The sequence below is a fragment of the Cervus elaphus genome, chromosome 33 (genome assembly GCF_910594005.1).
Source record: "Cervus elaphus chromosome 33, mCerEla1.1, whole genome shotgun sequence".
Taxonomy (NCBI): domain Eukaryota; kingdom Metazoa; phylum Chordata; class Mammalia; order Artiodactyla; family Cervidae; genus Cervus; species Cervus elaphus.
Window position 1 is genome coordinate 9,394,740 of NC_057847.1, and position 21,798 is coordinate 9,416,537.

Here is a 21,798-nt window from a genome sequence, read left to right on the forward strand (position 1 = left end):
TGGTGGGCGAGGGTGTGGTCAGGCCGACTGGGGGCCAGGTGGATACCCACGATGGAGGGGGGAGGGTGTGGAGCCGGGGGTTGGGAGCCTGTGTGGTCCTCTTGCTGTCTCTCTCTCCCTCTTTCTCAGTCTCCTTTACCTGTGGTTTCCGGTTCTTCACCTGTCGGGGGGCGGGGTGGGGGGGGGGGGGTCTGTGTGTGTGCACGGTCGCATAGGAGGCTGGGGCTGGGGGTTGGGTAGCCTCCAGGATTGCCTGAGGCGTGCCGAGGGAGCCCCAGACTGGTTTCCTGGAAGCTGAATGTGGAGGGGCTCGCAGGCCGCGCGGAGGCAACCCAGGTCTGCAGCAGAAGTTGGAACCCCAGCCACCCACCCCGGGAGGGGTTGGGGCTGCAGGGGCCCAAGAGTTGGGACGCCGCTGCCTGCGAGGGACGCCTGCTGACTGGCCAGCCGGCCGGCTGGCAGGCAGGCAACAGCTCTGAGCGCAGTGGGGTGCGAGGGGCCAAGGGCAGGTGGGGCTTGGGGCGCCAGCCGCGCCGGGGGGCCGGGGGCTAAAGGAGAGGGGCGGCAAGAAGCCTACAGCACCCGGTATTCCCAGGCGGTCTCCCATCCAAGTACTAACCAAGCCCGACCCTGCTTAGCTTCCGAGATCAGACGAGTTCCGGCGCGTTCAGGGTGGTATGGCCAGTAGAGGAGGCGGCTGCCGCTGGATGCCCTAATAGCCCTGCACTGTGCCTCCCTTTCGCTCTGACCTGCCGGTCGGGCCAGCCGGCCGCACCTCTCCACGGGCCTCGCGCTGTACTTAAGCCGCACGACCAGGGCCGGCAACCTGGCGGCCAACCAATGCAGCCCAGCCCCCGCACAAGGACACCCCAGGCCAGCACCTGCCTGGCCCAGCCCGGGGTCCTGAGGGTTGCCGGGACCCCGAGCGCCGGCCGGGCGTGCGTGCGGGGACTGGGGGCTGGGGTGAGGGGCGCGGAGGTCTCGGCGCCCTCCCACCCTGGGCCTCTCCAGGCCCGCCCCCGCTCGGCGCCCCCCCCCCCCCCCCCCCCCATCCCGTTCGCTGCTCAGGGCCACGTGGCCCCAGAGGTGTCTGGCTTCAGGGCCGCCGCTGCCCGCGGCCCGCGGTCCTCTGAGCCTCCTGGGGGCATAGGCGCAGCCCAGCCGGGGCCCTGAGCCCTCATCCTGCCGGAGGTTTCCCTTGCCCCCACGCCGTCTTGGAGTCTGTCTCTGAACCTTCGTCTCTTTCTGCCTCTGAGTCTCCTGACCCCCGGCCTCTCACAGGCGCTGTGGGTCTGGCTCTGGCTGAGGAGCTTGCGCCGGCCGGCTGTCTCCCTTGGCCTGGGTGCGTGCGAGTGTCTGTGTGTGTGTCCGTGTCCGTGCCCCTGCCTGTCGCTCGTCCGCTCTCTCAGGAAGGACCTGTGCTTGGCGGGCGGCGTGGGGACAAGGGGGGCCGCGGTCGGGCGAAGGGGCGGGGCTGAGGCGCTCGGGTGGACCGCGCTGGTGGCTCCCGGTGGGTTTGGGCCCCGGGCAGGTGCCGGGCAGGATGGGCGCTCAGGGCCCCGGCTGGTCTGCGCCTATGCCCGCAGAAGCCTCAGAGGACCGCGGGGTCCTGGGCCGCGGCGGGCCAGAAGCCAGACACTTCCGGGGCCTCGTCGCCCTGAGCAGCGAAGGGGTGGGGAGGGGTGGGGGCGCCGCCGAGCGGGGGCGGCCTGGAGAGGCCCAGGGTAGGAGGGCGCCGAGACCTCCGCGCCACTCTTTTGAGTCGTGTCCGACTCTTTGTAACCCCATGGACTGTAGTCCGCCAGGCTCCTCTGTCCATGGAATTCTCCAAGTAAGAACACTGGGGTGGATTGCCATTCCCTTCTCCAGGGGATCTTCCCGACTCAGGGATCAAACCTGGGTCTCCTGCATCGCAGGCAGATTCTTTACTGTCTGAGCCACCAGGAAAGCCCAGCTTATTTTTAAAGGAGTGTAAACAGCTGTGTTTTATGGGCACACAACGTATACAACGTATGTCTACATTGTCATGTTTCTTTAAGAACATTTTACTATCAGTTCTGCTATCAGTTCCGCCTACAATATTAATGCCTTTATGATTCAAGTACTTCTTTAATAAATGATAGGACTCACTTTATATTTTGAATGGCTTTTATTTTTAGGTCAAAATCACATAAAATGAATAATTGTGAGAATTATTGTGATTTTACAATGTATAGAAATATCAAATTGTTGTACAATTAAACTAATATGTGCCAATTATACCTCAAAATTTTTAATTAAAAAAAATTCCATGGCATTTAGCATATTCACAGTGTTGTACAACCACCACATCTACCCGGTTCCAACACATTTCCAACATCACAAAAGTTCACATTCGTTAAGCAGTCGCTCCCTTTTCCCCAACTCAAAACAACCTTGGCTACCACCAATCTGTTTCTATGAATTTACCTATCCTGGATATTTCATACAAGTTAAACATACAATATATGAATTTTTGCATCTGACTTCTTTCACTTAGCTTTTTTTTTTCTTCAAGGTTTATCCACACAGTAGCAGGTTTCAGCACTACATTGGAACATTCCTTTAGTGCTTAGCTGCTGCTGCTGCTGCCAAGTCACTTCAGTCCTGTCTGCCTCTGTGCGACCCCATAGACGGCAGCCCACCAGGCTCCCCCATCCCTGGGATTCTCCAGGCAAGAACACTGGAGTGGGTTGCCATTTCCTTCTCCAATGCATGAAAGTGAAAAATGAAAGTGAAGTCGCTCAGTCGTGTTCATCTCTTAGGAACCCCATGGACTGCAGACTACCAGGCTCCTCCATCCACGGGATTTTCCAGGCAAGAGTACTGGAGTGGGGTGCCATTGCCTTCTCCGAGTGCTTAGCTAGATCATTTTAAAATCTGCTTAGCCTTCACTTCCTACTTGTGCTGAGCCCAGGGTTCAGCCAGCAGTGAACACTTAGGTCTTCTCAGGTCTTATCTAAGCATGCAGCAACTTGCCCTAAATATAGATTGGCTTTCTCAGTTCCCTAGTATACACTATTGTTTTTGAATAGCCTGATTTCCCTAGGAAATTCTCTCCCATTATTTCCTCTCAGGCTTTGGGCACACCTTTATTTACCTCAACTGTAATCTTTTGCGAAACGTGGCAGCAGGTTATTTGCCTTACAATATTTTCAAGAAATGCCTACCATCTTCCAACCTGACTTCAGAGTTAGCTGAACAAAGGAAAGTGCCTTGCTTCAGTCCTTCATGTTGGCCTAAACAGATTTCAACAACTTTTTGAGATTAAAACTGCCTCAGCTTCTTCAGGACCAGGGAACAAGGTCCCACTCTGAGAACCATGGGCTTCTGCCTGTCTTCAAGACTACCACAGAGCTGGAAAGGGGGATGGATCAAGGGCAAGTAAAACACCAAAAGGCTTTCCTAATTTTTAGGTGACTCTGTTCCTGATGCAACATTTGCTTGGTTCTATAAACTTCTGTTTTTCCAAGTCATGAAAAAATTATTTCTGAATGTTTTCATCTCTGAGGAGGAATGATGTGTCCTTGAAGCTACCTACTCTATTTTTGCGAGGGTTACTTTTTGAGTGCTTCACACTGCATATTAAAATGTACCAGGTTAATTTAAGGCTCTAGCTGTTAAAATTCTCCTGATTTCTTTTGACTTTTGTAGGCTGTTCAACCAGCTGCATTAGCATTCCTAGATAACCGTAGAACAGTTTGGGAATGAGATGACTTAAAGCTGGACTTCAGGCCCTGTGAGGGCCAATCTGTTTCTCCTTCATCTCACACTAAGGTGTAGCCCCGTGGAGTGCAACTGAAAGCTGGGATGTTTACCAAGGCCTTTCTTCCTTGCTAGTACCTGTGCAGAAGTTTATTTTAGGAGTTTTAATAGAACTTGCTTAACTCTGTAAACATACCCACTGCAAAGTAAGAAATAATGAGACAAGCAAGTTAATGTAGAGATCAAGCTTATTAATCATGGATTTACCAAGGGTAGCTTATTTTTATTAGATATTATTCATAGCTAGAGTGTTGACATCTGATTTTGCAGAGAAATTATAAGATCATTTTTATTACGATAATTAATACTCTGCAAGGCAAATTGAGTTCCTTGAAGTAGCACGTTTTCTAATTCTTCAACAGGGTTTGGTTTTACTTAGTTATCAAAATCAAACTCTGAATTTCTACACTTAACTTGATGTGGGCACAAAATTTATTCTTTGCATATATTCTAAGTGCTCTGGTTCTTCATGCTGAAACATTCCGACTTCCAGAAATTTGGCTGCCAGATCAAAAAAATATCAGGGATCTTCAATTAAGGGTTAAGATTTCAGTAGAGAAAAATATATACACACATATTTTATTATATACAAAGAACAACAAAAAGTTTCACCAAGTAAACAAAAGAATATAAATTACACTCATAATCAATAGCTTCAAAAAGCCTTTAAATTGGTGTGACCTTTTGCACAAGATATAGGCCTCAAAATGGGGTCACACAGCCATTAATCAGAACTCAGGTTTTCCTCCCTTAATAGCAGTTATATTCTGGAGAGGGTGGCTTTCTGTGAACTCTGTAGGAGCTAATGTGTTAGGCTTCATAAAGGAATGAAAGGCTTTTTCACATCTAGGGGAAACAAAAATATTGACGGGATATTTCCAGGGTTATGTTTACTGTTGACAGTGATTTTAGAGATAACCATAGAAAAGTGTCAAAGATTTCTAGATAAAACTCCAGCTATCTCATAACAATAATGGATAGATACCATTTTCTAGCTCTACAAATGGTTTAGTGACAAATAAAATGGGAGAAAGTGAGCTGAGCAGGCAGAATGAAAAGTCTAGGGAAGGAGGCAAGGAGAGATAAACATAATTCAATCATAGCAAGAAGAGAAAGGGTATGGCCTTCCTAAGACTAACTGCTGGTGACATTTACCCATATAAGTTCAAGCCTAAAAGAACACTGCAGCGTCTATCTATCTGCTGTTTAGTAATATACAGGAAAACATTTTTCATTTGTTCTAAAAGAGCTATTTTATATCAAAAGCTAGAAATACATATTTACTCCATGAAAATCCTAAATGAAATCCAACTTAATATGGAGGGAACTACAGCAATGACAGAAAAATAGGTAGACAGTAAATTCAACTACATTTACAGTACTGCCTTGATATTTTCTACTCGTTTTTAATCTACACACAAGGCTCAAGTTCTGGGGTTACAGGTTTTATTTTTCATTCTCCTTAAAAAGTGAAATTACCAATCCTCAAGTCAACTAAAAATTGTTCTGGGCTCGTAGAGGTGATCTGCTCTTCGTAACAGATCGCTCTGTGATTTCTTCTACTTGAGACTCTCCAGTGGGTTAGTGCCTCTAATTTCTTTGTCTTTTCCATGTGATTTTTTATGCTGTGGATTTAAGGGAGAAAATTAAATCAATATAAAGTAACACGTGACACATATTAATCATATTCTATTTTCAAAATTCTCTGGGATATAGGGAAGAAATTAGGTGTGGAAAACTTTAGAAATACTCAGCACAAATTTGAGCCAACACTGCCTAGAAAGTAGAAATGAATGCCTTCTTATTTTATCACCAAGTGGGGGGTGTATGTGAGAAGGAAATGTTAATTTTCTGTATGGTTTTCCAAAAAAAAAATAATTACAGATTTTACTGTAGGGCCATGGTTATCAACAGGGAGACTTGTGCCTCTCGGGACATTTGCTTCTGTCCGAAGACATTTTTGGTTGTTAAAGCTAGAGGGGTACTGCTGGCTTCCAGTGGAGAGAAGCTGGGGAAGCTGCTAATTAAACACCACATAATACACAGGCCAGGTCACCACAACAAAGAATTAGCCAGCTCAAAATGTCAATAGTGCTGCTGCTAGAAATCTTGCTCTAGGGAAACAAAGATGGGCTATTGTACAAAAATGGCAATTCTGGGACTTCCCTGGCAGTCCAGGGGTTAGGACTCTGTGCTTTCACTGCCAGGGCCAGGGTTCAATCCCTGGTCAGGGAACTAAGATCCCACGGGCTGCAAGATGCAGCCAAAAAAAAAAAAAAAAAAAAGAGGTAATTCTATTTTAAGCATGGGTCTATAGGCTATCTCAAGATACTTTTTATTTAACCTATATTTTATCTTTTAAAAAACTTATTTCATGTTTCTTATTTGGAAATACTTCATTGGAATCCTTGTACTTGCCCTTAGAGAACTTTAGGTAACTGATGACTTTCCTTTCAGACCCACTCATCAATTCTTAGACAAATTGTAAAGCAACTTTAGAGTTTCTAACCTAGAAAACTTGACCAAATCAGACAGACATGAGAGAAAAAAATAATTTCTGGACTTTAGCTAAAGGTCTAAAATCCAATCCCAAGTCTTTTCTGGTACTGTAGGAACTTCCTTGCCATAACTGAACCACTAAGCCTGGCCTTCAGAACATCATATGCTGTAAGAATGAAAGAATTTTCAAATAGGGATTAAGCAGTCACTAAAGTTTTCTTAACTTTCCCTCTTTTCTTAATTTTATAAGATAGAAGAGAGAGTTGAAAAACAGACATATATCTAGTGTTTTCTAATAGTAAAGAATAAAGCAAAAGGTAGGAAGATTTGGGGGATAAAATTGCCTTGATGCAGAGAGAGAGGAATTTAATAGACTCTGAGCTAGAAGTTTTAATAGCTTAATCGGAATGGAGAATCTTTAGATCGTGGTGGAAGCATAGACACATCATAAGCAGCACTGCAACTATATAAAATGTAGACATCAACATCCTATGTAAGGAAATTCTTACTTCATACACTCTGTCTAGGCTTATGCCTTTAAATGAGTGGGAAATATTAGACAGTTTAGAGTGTCATACTCCCAAAAGTGGTGAAAAGGGGGAAGGAGAGGGCACAGGATGTAAATGCTCAAGATCAAGGCAGGTGAGAAGTGCAGGCTACCTGGGGGAATGGTTAATAGGAGAAAAGCCTCAGGCAGGAGACTCAGCCATTAAACTAGAGAGGCATTCAGTCTCAATTTGAATGTCTTAGCCTTCAAAGTCTGACTGTGGGCAGAGATAGGCTCCAGGACATCCACGTCAAAGGTGGAGGGAAGAGAGAAATGACTGCTTTTAGTATTATTCTGAGTATGGAGGCAGTGGAAAAGGGGTAAGGATAAAAACAGAAGATTACCAGCCAAGGATGGGAGTAAGTCAAGTTTTGCTTTTATTTATCCTACCAAAAAAACCCTAATCAATTATCATACTTGTGTAAATTCTTTAAACCAGAAAAGTTAACAAGCCATCCCAATAGAATGACTGAAATAGTTTTCCTGTTCCATCCATCAAGAGCAATGCCTTTATGCTGAATAGCAAATGACAGATTTACATTAGATGTGGAAAGGTTATCTAACAAGATACAGTCAGGTACCTGGAAAAATGGAACCCCACCACTTGATGAACCATCCAAACTAGTATCTACAGATGGTTCCTGAGTTACAGGTTCTTCAACAGTGAGCACCAGAACCGCATTTTCTTCATCCAAGTCCTAAAATAAGAAGCTAGATGAAATGATAAATTCCCAGGGCTTAAAAATCTTCACATGGTGGGGGCGGGGTTAAAAAAAAAATCACACAAGGCAGTTTTATTCTTTGAAAAATAACACAATGTCCATTACTTAAAAGTTAAACCTCAACAAAATTAGCAGAAAGTCTACAAAATAATAAAAATAATTCCTGTTATGTTTTCACATAGAGAAGGACCTATAATAAAGTGTTAAATGTGATAATCTCAAAATAAAGAGATTATAGCTTACTTTTTACTTTCTTCTTTGTTACTTTCCAATTTCCCAACTTTTCTATAATTACTATAGTTAAATGTACAGATTGTGGAGATTCTCTAGGTTCTACTTCCAGCTCCATCCTTGTGATTTGGGACAATGTGATTTAGTTTGTGATTTAGTTTCCGCACCTGTTAAAATGGAGATAGCACTAGCATTCACCTTATGGAGTTACTGAGAGAATTAACTGAGTAAATATATATATGTAAAATGCTCAGAACAATGTCGAGCACATGAATAAACACAACATAAACATTGTCTAGCGCTTCCCTGGTGGTCCAGTGACTAGGAGTCCACCTTGCAATGCAGGGACACAGGGTGGATCCCTGGTTCAGGAAGATCCTGCATGCCAACGAGCAACTAAGCCCATGTGCGCCAGCTCTTGAAGACCATGCACCTAGAGCCTGGCTCTGCGACAAGAGAAGCCACCGCAACTAGAGGGCAGCCCCTGGCTGTCACAACTGGAGAGAGCCCTCATGTAGCAACGATGACCTAGCACAGCCAAAATGAGTAACACAATAAATAAATAAAGGTAAATTAAAAAAAAGTTTATGAGAGAATTCTAAAATTATGAGGCCTAAAATAAATCTTACCTGGCTAGTCTCTTTGTTGTTTTCTGAACAGTTTAGCGTCGTTAACAGCTCAGGCTGTTTCATTTTCAACTGATCAAGGAGCTGTTCACAGGGCTGGGTTCTCACCAGTGTTGATGGGTATGCATAATTTTTCCTCTGTGGGGTCATACCTTTAGTGGATATAAGTGGTAAACATCGAAATGTGGCATATGAGTAAAGGTTTTTTTTAATTGAAAAATAACTTTTGTAATATTGTATTGGTTTCTGCCATACATCAACATGAATCAGTCATAGTTATACATATGTCCCCTCCCTCTTGAACTACTCCCAGCATTTTTTTTTAATGCTAAAACTTATACTTCCCAGTAAGTCTTTGTCTTCCAAAAATATAACCACTGCCACATAAGAGAATCAATTTTGTTATCTGTCGGGTATAGATTGCTTAAAATGTTTCCTAAATTGACAACTCAACCAATTGCAAGATCCAACCTATGCCAAAACATGAAATTTTCCACCTACAAAAGATGTATTATAGGCTCTAAAAGGATTCAGATCATTCTGGAAAAAATGGCAATATTATTGGAATAAGACACAATTTTCTCAGCATGATCAGTTAGATAGGAATAATCATTTTACTGTAAGTTTGGCGGAAAGTAAACATTAACCAGTTACACTTCTTTACAATAATTCATGTTCTCATAATTTACATAGGCTCTGCCCTTTTCCCTTAACACTTATATTCCTAATTTCATTGAAAAATGGATAATAAACATCAAGAGTCTTGGGGGAAAAAATTAACTAGCATCCATTAGTGCCATCTCCTTTTATAAATGCTTAAAAAAAAAAGAACAACTTTAAAGTATAATTTACATACTGCAGAAAAAACTCAATGATTTTTAGTAAATTTACAGAGTGTCACCACTACTGCAACCTAATGAATAACTCAATTACTCAGCCTGTGTTAAATACTTTGTTACACCTTCTTTCATGAAGGCTTCCCTAAATACATTATAGCTTATACTGCTCTGAGGTCCCAAAATGGTAATTCTTGAATGGCAATCTGAACGGTCCATGACAAAAGGAGAGGTACACATAAAAAATGCACAATGTGGTAAACCTTGCATTAAACTAGATTTATTGAATTACATTCCTCGATTTTTGGTATTAAAATGTCCTTTAAAAACAGTGCTAGATAGATGGTAGGCTTTCTTTTTGTGCTTTCTTTAGCACATTTCTAAAATATGCTCTCTTAATAAAGCCAGTTCCCTGAATGTTTGTAAACTTTTACTGAATTATGCTTGCCCAAGTTTCTGGGAGCATATGCCATGTATATCATCTAATGCTTGATTAAACCTAGTTTAGGATTCCAGTTTTTCCATATTTGAGTTAATCAGCGTGAGATGGTAAATCTGTGTCAGGGAATGGCAGGACCTAGTTTCCAGGAACAACTAGCACTGTATACAGTTGAATTCAACTTCAAAATTTTTTAAATTCAATTTCCCTTTAAAAGTACCTGTTGGGATATCCAGTTTCAGATCCTGTTGTAGAAAGCAGTTAAGTTTGGTCAAACCTATTTTTACAGTTTTATTAAGTTCTTGACTTCGTGTCATTAATTCTTCTTCATCAATAATTATCTGACAGAGGAAAAAGTTTTTCTGGTTCTCATCAGCTGCTTTATGCCCACTTAATTGTTGAGTAATCGCTAAACTTGAAGTGTCACATCCTTGGTTTATAACCTGTAAATGATGCAAATGAGATTTCATTACTAAGATCAAAGTTGCCAGTCCTTTATGCAACATGTTAACTTCTCCTTACCTTGAAGTTTTCCATAACAGAGGTTTTAGAAACACACGACAAAGTATAAATAGTAATACTAATAACCCCTTTATATTCACTACCCAGCCTCACCGTTTATTACTACATGGGATATAGATCAATTAAGACTGGCCAATTACTCCTGCTCTCCACCAAGACAGTTCTGAAGCAATTTCTGTACCATTTTGTCCTTTTACACTGCATACTTCTCTAAGAGTTAAGAACTTCTTAAGACCACTCTCACATCTAAATGGCATCACCAACTCAAGGGACATGAGTTTCGGTAAACTCCAGGAGTTGGTGACGGACAGGGACGCCTGGCATGCTGTGGTCCATGGGGTCACAAAGAGTCGGACATGACTGAGCGACTGAACTGAACTAAACTCACATCTAAAGAATTTAACATTCCTTTCTTTACATCAAATGTCTAGTCAGTGTTTAAATTTCACGAGTTCTCTCATGTTTTTCAGGCTTGTTTGAATCAGAATTCACCATTAGATTTGGTTGATATGTCTTATCAGATTGATTATATTCTTTGCAGCCAAAGATGGAGAAGCTCTATACAGTCAGCGAAAACAAGACTGGGAGCTGACTGTGGCTCAGATCATGAACTCCTTATTGCCAAATTCAGACTGAAATTGAAGAAAGTAGGGAAAACCACTAGACCATTCAGGTATGACCTAAATCAAATCCCTTATGATTATACAGTGGAAATGACAAATAGATTTAAGGGACTAGATCTGATAGAGTGCCTGATGAACTATGGACGGAGGTTCGTGACATTGTACAGGAGACAGGGATTAAGACCATCCCCATAGAAAAGAAATGCAGAAAGGCAAAATGGTTGTCTGAGGAGGCCTTACAAATAGCTGTGAAAAGAAGAGAAGCGAAAAGCAAAGGAGAAAAGGAAAGATATTCCCATCTGAATGCAGAGTTCCAAAGACTAGCAAGGAGAGATAAGAAAGCCTTCCTCGGCAATCAGTGCAAAGAAATAGAGGAAAACAACAGAATGGGAAAGACTAGAGATCTCCTCAAGAAAATTAGAGATACCAAGGGATCATTTCATGCAAAGATGGGCTCAATAAAGGACAGAAATGGTATGGACCTAACAGAAGCAGAAGATATTAAGAAGAGGTGGCAAGAATACACAGAAGAACTGTACAAACAAGATCTTCATGACCCAGATAATCATGATGGTGTGATCACTCACCTAGAGCCAGACATCCTGGAATGTGAAGTCAAGTGGACCTTAGAAAGCATCACTATAAACAAAGCTAGTGGAGGTGATGGAATTCCAGTTGAGCTATTTCAAATCCTGAAAGATGATGTTGTGAAAGTGCTGCACTCAATATGCCAGCCAATTTGGAAAACTCAGCAGTGGCCACAGGACTGGAAAAGGTCAGTTTTCATTCCAATCCCAAAGAAAGGCAATCCCAAAGAATGCTCAAACTACCGCACAATTGCACTCATCTCACACGCTAGTAAAGTAATGCTCAAAATTCTCCAAGCCAGGTTTCAGCAATACATGAACCGTGAACTTCCAGATGTTTAAGCTGGATTTAGAAAAGGCAGAGGAACCAGAGATCAAATTGCCAATATCTGCTGGATCATCAAAAAAGCAAGAGAGTTCCAGAAAAACATCTATTTCTGCTTTATTGACTATGCCAAAGCCTTTGACTGTGTGGATCACAATCAACTGTGGAAAATTCTGAAAGAGATAGGAATACCAAACCACCTGACCTGCCTCTTGAGAAACCTATATGCAAGTCAGGAAACAACAGTTAGAACTGGACATGGAACAACAGACTGGTTCCAAATAGGAAAAGGAGTACATCAAGGCTGTATATTGTCACCATGTTTATTTAACTTATATGCAGAGCACATCATGAGAAACCCTGGGGTGGAAGAAGCACAAGCTGGAATCAAGATTGCCAGGAGAAATATCAATAATCTCAGATATGCAGATGACACCACCCTTACGGCAGAAAGTGAAGAAGAACTAAAGAGACTCTTGATGAAAGTGAGAGAGGAGAGTGAAAAAGTTGGCTTAAAGCTCATCATTCAGAAAACTAAGATCATGGCATCTGTTCCCATCACTTCATGGGAAATAGATGGGGAAACAGTGGAAACAATGGCAGACTATTTTGGGGGGCTCCCAAATCACTGCAGATGGTGATTGCAGTCTTGAAATTAGAAGACGCTTACTCCTTGGAAGGAAAGTTATGACCGACCTAGATAGCATATTTAAAAGCAGAGACATTACTTTGTCAGCAAAGGTTTGTCTAGTCAAGGCTATGGTTTTTCCAGTGGTCATGTATGGATGTGAGAGTTGGATGGTGAAGAAAGCTGAGCACCGAAGAAATGGTGCTTTTGAACTGTGGTGTTGGAGAAGACTCTTGAGAGTCCCTTGGACTGCAAGGATATCCAACCAGTCCATCCTAAAGGAGATCAGTCCTGGGTGTTCATTGGAAGGACTGATGTTGAAGCTGAAACTCCAATACTTTGGCCACCTGATGTGAAGAGTTGACTCATTGGAAAAGACCCTGATGCTGGGAAGGATTGGGGGCAGGAGGAGAAGGGGATGACAGAGGATGAGATGGTTGGATGGCATCACCGACTTGATGTACATGGCTTTGGGTAGACTCCAGGAGTTGGTGATGGACAGGGAGGCATGGTGTGCTGGGATTCATGGGTCACAAAGAGTCAGACACGACTGAGTGACTGAACTGAACTGACATGTCTTAAGTTAGTGACTATATAATTTCTCATCAAAACAGATATTCTAAGAGTAAAAAGGGCCATTAATAATAATTACCCCAGTGCAATAAATATCAACAAGGACTATCCTAGGCAAACCAGGGCTTAGGGCCCTCTAGGTCTTAACTCCCTTTTGATATAGGTTATCCATACTTTCTGCTTTGAAAGAAAATTTCATTGAAGAAACCAGGTATTTGTGCTCTACTGAATATCTCAATTATTAAATATGTTCAATGCACCTCTGTTATTTTCACATGTTCATTTGTCCTCTGTATTTTCTACAAATTAGTTAGATCTAAAGGCTTGATCTAGACCAGGTTTTAACTTTTTGGCAAGAATATTCCATAGGTGGTACTGAAAGTGCATCACGCCTGGTTGTGTCTCTCACGTTAAGGTTAATCGGTGTGGGGATTCCCTGGTCGTTCAGTGGTTAGGATGCTGTGCTTTCACTGCCAAGGGCCGAGGTTCCGTCCCTGGTCAGGAGACTAAAATCTCACAAGCTGCATGGAAAAAAATCAACCAGTGTGTTTGAGTATGGTCACCTTCTTAGTTATAAAGATCTGTCATCAGCTTTTGCTCAAATGGTGTACAGACTCACTAATGTCCACAAAGATTATTTCACTAGGGGTTTTGCAAGATGGAGGTATCCTAATTCTATCATTTCTTCTGCATTTTACTAGCCAGAATTCTCCTTTGAAACACTTTTCTTCATCCATTACCCTGCTAAACCAAGACAGAGTTCTTTCAGGAAAGTCAGATGACCTTTCAATTGCTTCCCTTCATTTACCACTGCTTAAAATAATTTACTGCTTCCCTAGCATGATCCAAAGGAGACTAATGAAATTTTTATGAATTTATCAATTTTAACATATTTGATATATCTTAATCTATTGTAGCAATTATTCCTCATGATGCTCAAATTGTACCACCTCCAAATAAGGGAGTGTCTCAGGTTGGCTCCTAAGTCTTTTTGAGATAATTCCATTAATCTTTAACAGCATCTTTACTTTCTGGTATGACAAGATCTATAGGCTCATCTGGTATATTTCCTGCTCCAAACCTGAAATTACCTATTTCTCTACTAGTCATAGTTCCTTTTTGTGAAAATAGGTTATATAGCTTAAAACACTTAAGTTCTTTTACCTAATTTTTTAAGAACAGTAGTAAAATCCTTTCATTGCACAGAAGAAAAACCAACCCACAAAGGGCTCATGCAAATGTTAAGTTCAAGCAAACCCACAAACCTATCAGATATATTCTGAGTAACCAGAACAATATCCTAAATACTTAAAGCAATAACAGGTTTGAATGTACCCAGACAAAAGTAAAAATCATTTATAAGTGAAAAGTATTATACACCAAAAGACAGCATGCTCTAAACCAAAGTAAGTAACAAACCGGAAACCAAAGATAGATATAGGACAGATCAGACAAATGTTAAATCATCTGGAGATCTAGGAAACATATATGTGAAACAAGATCATGTATAAGCATGCCAACTATTATCCTTACAATTTTAAGTAATTCATTATACTTTAGCATGTGTTTTGAAGCCAATACTTAGCCAAGACTATAAAATTTTCTGATGATCACCTGTTCTCCCCAAGGGAGGTTCCAGTTACAAAGTAATTACCTTCAATAAATTCTGAAGTTCCTCTTGCCTTTTGCTTAACTAAGATGCCCACTGCTCAGAAAAACAAAGTGTGCTTGTGTTCAGAGCCTCGCATCTCTGTTCGGTCTCTTTAGAAATTATTTCAAGGTTGCTACTGAGTTTATCACAGTGTTTCTTAGACTCTTCAACCAATTTTCTACCTTCTTGGTTAAACTGTGAGTTCCTCTGACGAATCATCAAAATCAACACAAAATTTTTCACCGTGAGAAGTTGTTTTTGCTAATTATATCTTTAGATTTCCTTTAGGAAAAGAGAATAACGCTGTTAAAATGAAAAACTAAGACTCAAAGGATACATATCTTGCCCAAGATCACACGGCTCAAAAATGGTGTATTCAAACCTAAGTAGTCTTATTCCTTGAACTTAGAGTTCAAGTTCTTGTGTTTTCACAGCAGACTGATATCACATCTGTGACCAAATGACTTTTGGAAATATCTCTTTTCTTATAAAACCCTTTTCAGCCCTTTTCCAGATGTGACACTTTACTTCATACCTCTTAGAATATTAACTATATGGTTATTAAAATGAACTCTGCCTAAGTGTTTTACTCCTTCTGGGTTGCTCAGTGGTTAAGAATCTACCTGCAGTGCAGGAGATGAGGGTTCAATTCCTGGGTTGGAAGGATCCCCTGGAGAAGGAGATCCACTCCAGTATTCTTACCTGGAAAATCCCATTGACAGAGAAGCCTGGCGGGCTACAGTCCCAGGGGTTGCAAAAAGGCTGGACACAACTTTAGCAACTAAACAACAGCAATTGAATTATGTTACTTAAGAACATCTCCTATTGCCTGTAGCCTTGAGATTATAGTCCCTAAACTGTCCATAATCAGTTAAGTCATTCTGTTCTTAAGCAGTTTTGCCTTGTCTATGACACAAAATAAATAATAAAAATTATAAATATTATAGAACAAAGTCAATTATAAAACTTTCTAATAATTAAAAGACAAGTATATTGAGGTGTGACAAATTATACATATAGCACATATAATGCAATGTAACATAATGCTGATATGAAACTAATATCCCAGTATATATTTAAAATTCATCAGTGGCTTCCTTCTCTCCGTAAAGTTCCCTATACTATCAATAGCATTCAAAGTCATCTCACAGGAGCAGAGTTAAACTTTGGGGAATGAAGATTACCCTCTACTACCACTAGATGGTACACCATGTGAGTAAATCAAGTGGGGAAGCAAATGTGCCCCAAACCAAAGTTCAGCTACAGATAAAGTGGAAATAATTGAAAAAGGGAAAGAGAATTAAGTGGTAAGCTTGCAGACTATTGACACAAATCCATCCCCTCAAGGAATCACAACCCAGTAGAAATAAAAAGTGGGGAAATGCTTCCTAGATTCAGAATCTAGAAAGAAGAGTTCAGAGTGGAACATGCTATAATGAACAGGACCAACAACAGAATTGAAAAACTGATGATAGGAGTTAGTAGTAGGATAGGTAACATCCAGAATTCTAGAGCTGTGTCATTCAATAGAAACATGAGTCATATACACAATTTAAAAATTTCTAGAAGCCATATTAAGAACAAAAAACAATAAAGCAGAGAAACAATGTACTGGCTAACTGTAGCATATGTGTAAGTAAAATACATGAACACAATGCGTATGAGGTAGGAAGGAGGAATTGGGAATACACTGCTAAGGTCCTTTCATTATACACGAAACAGCAAACTATTTGGAGGTGGATTAAAATTATTTTAAAATATATATTATTAATCTTAGGAAAAACAGTTTTAAAAAGTAATTTTAAAGGCATAAATGACAAGTCAATGGGAGATAAAATGAAAATATAAAGATGCTTGACTTAAATTAGGAAAGGAAAAAAAGAAAACAAAGCACAAATGACGCAACAAATAGAAAACGACAAAATGGTAGGTTTTAATACAACCATACCAATACTTAAATGAGAATGGTCTAATCACACCAGATAAAAGCCATACATAGTTAGATTTGATTTTAAAAAAAAAGTAAGACCCAATTATATGCTGTCTATAAGAAATCCACTTTAAAGACTTACTTCCAAAGCAAAGAGATGGAGAAAGCTATATTATGCAAATAGCAATCAATGGAAAACTGACATGTTTGTATTGAAAGAAAGTGAAAGTGAAGTTGCTCAGTCCTGTCTGACTCTCTGCAACCCCACAGACGGTAGCCTGCCAGGCTCCTCTGTCCATGGGACAGAGGCAAGAATACTGGAGTGGGTAGCCATTTCCTTCTCCAGGGAATCTTCCTGACCCAGGAATCGAACCCAGGTCTCCTGCACTGCAGGCAAACTCTTTACCATCTGAGCCAGAAGTTTTTGAATTAATTTCAGACAAAGTAGACTTCAAAACAATGAAAATTATCAAGGATAAAAAGGGATCCTATTAATACATAATGATAAAAGGTCAATTCTCCAAGATATATCACCCCTACTGTGAATGCATCTACAACAGAGCATCACTTATATGAGGCAAAAACCTGACAGAACTGAGAAGAGAAACAGACAAATCTACAATTAAAGTCAATTTCAATATCCCTTTATTAGTAGAACAAGTAAACAGAAATTCAGTAAGGATATAGATGACCTGAATGGCACTACCAATTGTCCTAAATGACATGTTTAGAACACTTCATTCATCAAACGCAGAATACAGATTTTTCTCATATAAGTAGCACAGGAGTGAAGCATGCCATAATAAAACCACTAGGGCTCTGAAAATTAAATTGTTATTGGAATCACAGCCCCAAAAGGTGGGCCAAGACCTTCCCATTTAAAAAAGATTTAAATAGGGTTCTGAATCACCTAACATAATCAACAAAATGTCAGGAAACAACTGAAAACCACTCTGGAAAATCACACCTTGAATGAGTGAAGACAACAGGTACCAGCATTGAGATAATTCAAATGTTGGAACAATTTCGTAAGGATTTTAATCAACCATCATAAAAATGTTTTTAATGAGCAATTAAAATACATCTAGAAAAAAGAGAAAGAGAATCTTAATTTTCAATGAGCAATTAAAATACATCTAGAAAAAATAGAAGGAGAATCTTAACAAAGAAATAGAAGAGATTTTTAAAAAGAAGTAAAAGGAAATTATAAAACTGAAAAAAGCAGTAATTGAAATAAAACATCTCATTGAATGGGTTCAACAGTAGATTAAACAGGACAAAAGAAGGGTCAGTGAGCATAAAGTCAGATTATAGAATTTACTCAATCTTATCAAAGAGAAAATAGACTTTATATCTATAGTCTCAGAGAACTATGGGGCCACCAAAAAAAAAAAAAAAACTCAACATTTGTGTCATCAAAGTTCTAGAATCAGAGGAGAAAAAATACAGTGCTGAAAAATGTTCAAAGACATAATGGAGGGAGTTCCCTGGTAGTCAAATGGTAAGTACTTGGTGCTGCCATGGCCTGGGGTTCAATCCCCAGTTGGAGAACTAAGATCCTGCAAGCCGTGTGCCAAGGCCAAAAAATCAATCGATCAATCTTGGTTTAAAAAAAAAAAAAAGGAAAATTTCGAAGTCTGGTGAAATACATAAGTCTACAGATTCAAGAAGCTGCTGCTAAGTTGCTTCAGTTGTGTCTGACTTTTTGCGATCCCACGGACCATAGCCCACCAGGCTCCTCTGTTGATGGGACTCTCCAGGCAAGAATACTGAAGTGGGTTGCCATGCCCTCTTCCAAGGGATGTTCCTAACCCAGGGATCAAACCCACATCTCTTACCAGGTCTTTACCACTAGTGCCACTTTCAAGAAGCCTAGCAAACCCAAAGATGATTAAATCAAAGAAATACATAAGCAAACACAATATAATCAAATGTTTAAAAACTAAGGACAAAGAAAATATCTTGAAAGCAGCTACAGAGAAACTGCCTATATATGACCAAGATTTGAATAACTATGGATTTCTCATCTCTTGGAGACCAAAAGGAAATGAAACAACATATTCCAGGTGCTGAAAGAAAAGACTTGTCAACCCTGAATTCTATAGCCAGTGAAAATATTGTTCAGGAATGAAAGGAAAATCAAGATATTGTCAGACAAAGCAAAACAGCATTTGTGGGCAGCAGACCTACCCTAAAGACTAAGGAAGTTCTCCAAACAGAAGAAAGCTTGAAACTTCAGGAAGGAACAACTTAATGGGCAAAAATAGGGGTAGATATCAGAATATCCTTATCCTTGTGAGTTTATAATATCTACAGGCAAAAATCTTGACAAACCCCATTTCTTATACAAAAAATTAAAAACCAGATCATGAGGAATTCCCTGGCAGTCCAATGGTTAGGACTTTGTACTTTCACTGCCAAGGACTCAGATTTGATCCCTGGTCAGGGAACTAAGTTACTGCAAGCCACGTGGTATGGCCAAAGTTTTTTTAAAAAAACTCATGGATTTAAATCTTACATAAAATTATAAAACTTCTAAAAGAAAACATAAGTTTGATTGAACTGTATGAGAAGGATATGAGACTGGCACGCAATAAACTATAAAGTAACATTAAACATTAATGCAGGAAGCAGTAAACTTTTTCTTTAAAATCCAGACAGCAAATATTTTAGGCTTACAAGTAGTCTTTGATATACTCTTTTCAGTGTAAAAGCAGCTAAATACAGCCAAAGGCAACACATAAACAAACTGGCAGATGGAGTAAACAAACATGGTTATGTCCATAGAATTATCTGCAGTAGCAGGCATCCAGCCCAGAGTCATAGTTTGCCAAGCCCTGCTCTAATTAGTAAATATATATTTCATCATGAATATGAGTTAGAAATTGTTAAATTACTTCATGTGCATTCTAAAATTGAGCAAACACGTAAATATATTGTGGATGAAAGCCAAGTTTCTCACAGTCTGAAAAAGCAGCATGAATATGGACTGAAAAGATACTTATGTGCACATATATGTACACATTCACACATATATTTCCAGCTATGTCCACCTGAGAAGCCTCAGAAGAAACGACATCCTAGTAGCAGTAAGAACATCTAGTGCCCCGATCTTAGTTTTGTTACTATGATTGTAGAGCTGGAGCTGAGAAAGTACAAGATTACTGGAACACCATGCTACGTGTGTGTCTGTTAGTTGCTCAGTTCTTCTGATTCTTGGTGACCCCTCAAAACAGTCAGATCATGTCAAAAGGACACAGAAGACCACTTGAAGAGGCTCTCACCAGTCAAAACTGGGGCAGGGCGCTCCCTGGCTGCCCGGTGGTTAGGGCCCCAGGCTTCTACCGCAGGGGCACAGGTTCGATCCCTGTTCAGGGAACTGAGATCTGACATGCCACGCTGCACAGCCAAAAACAAACAAGCAAGCAAAAAAACCCGATAACAACAACAATACAAAAACCTGGGATAATTTAAGCATCAAAATAAAAACATAGTGGATGAAAACCCAGAGGATAGAAGAATCCATGAGTACGTGATAACATAAATGAATAAGAATAAATGGCAAGGGAAAGGGAAAGCTCTTCCTCTCAGTAGAATGCCAGCTAACACATGTAGAAGGAATGATGGGGTTAGAAAAAGATCTTTTGACAACCACTATCATAATTATTTCAGACATACATATCAATGGATTCTAAGAAGAACAGGATACTTATATAGTTTCAAAGTATCTCTCCTTAAGTTCTTTATTAATTGCAAAGGAACTTTACAGGGGAGAAATCTAGAGGACAACACTATACCCAAATTATCAAAGTTATAGTAAACCCCTTAATATCTGAGATGCACTAAGAACACACTACTTTTGTGTTATTCTTGACAACTCCAACTAACCATGAAGGCCACCCCAAATGAGGGACACTCTACTAAATAAATATTCTATGCTCCTGGAAAAAGAAAAGGCCACAAAAGACAAAGACTAAGCAACTGCTCCAGATTAAAAGAGACTCAAAGAGACATGACAATTAATTGCAATGTGTGATTCTCAATTAAATCCTGGACCAGGAGGAAAATCTTTTTTTTTTTTTCTTATAAAAAACATTAGTGAGAGAATTGGCAAAATTTGAATTAGGTGTGATATTAGATAAGAGCAGTTCTCAATTTAAGATAATTGTTACAATAAATAACTAATAAGAACCTACTGTATACACAGGGAATTCTAGTTAATATTCTGTAATAACCTACAAGGGAAAAGAATCTAAAAAGAAATGGGATATATGTATATGTGTTCACTTTGCTCTACACGTGAAACTAACACAACACTGTAAACCAGCTATATTCCAATAAAATTTTTAAGTAAAATAATTATTATATAAGACAGTATCTTTTGTTTTTAGGATATACACTGAAGTATTTGGGGGAAAGTGGAGATTACAAAGACCCTAACTTATTCAGAAAATTATATATATATATAGTATTATATATTATATAATATATAAATATCTGTATCCACTGTCACTCAAAAGATTGTTCATCTACAGGCAATGTTATATAATACAATATACTAACTATATGGGCTTCCCTGGTGGCTCAGACAGTAGAGAATCCACCTGCAATGTGGGAGACCTAGCTTCGATCCCTGGGTTGGGAAGTTCCCCTGGAGAAGGGAACAGCTACTCACTCCAGTATTCTGGCCTGGAGAATTCCATGGACAGAGAAGCCGGGTGGGCTACAGTCCATGGGGTCATAAAGAGTCAGACACGACTGAGCAACTTTCACTTCATGTCACTTCAACATACTATATAGTATTATATAATTATTTAATATAATATATAATATTACAGAGACAGGGGGAGAGAGGAAATGAGGATGATAAAATGAACATAATAAAATATATGAGAAAATGGGTTGATCGTATTTGTACTATTTAAACTTTTTATTCAGAAAGAATTTCAGGTAGAGAAAAGCTAAAGTGAATTTAAAAACAGCTTACTGCTCTGTATTTTCTTGAACACTGCTAACTGGTTTCTGGATGTTTTTACACTTTTCCTCCAAATCACAGAATCTCTCCTCCCAAAGACTGAATAACTGGTAAAGTTCCTGTAAGAAAGGTGTGGGGAGGGAAAAGATTGAAATTATAATGGTTAAACTTTTTACTCCATACTGATATAAAGTATTTTCCCATAGGTGAGAATGATGCACATTACTAATAAGAGATCTTTAACTCCACCTCTCTGAGGAAGGTAGTAGAAGTGATGTTAAAGGAATAATCATATTACAGG

General features: G+C 40.0%; 2 pseudogenes; both read right to left on the reverse strand.

Annotated features, from left to right (window-relative positions):
• Positions 1–570: 570 nt before the first annotated feature.
• On the reverse strand, positions 571–690 carry LOC122688913 (annotated as a pseudogene).
• Positions 691–2,798: 2,108 nt separating this feature from the next.
• The window catches only part of LOC122688298, a 29,957-nt pseudogene continuing 10,957 nt past the window's right edge, over positions 2,799–21,798 (reverse strand).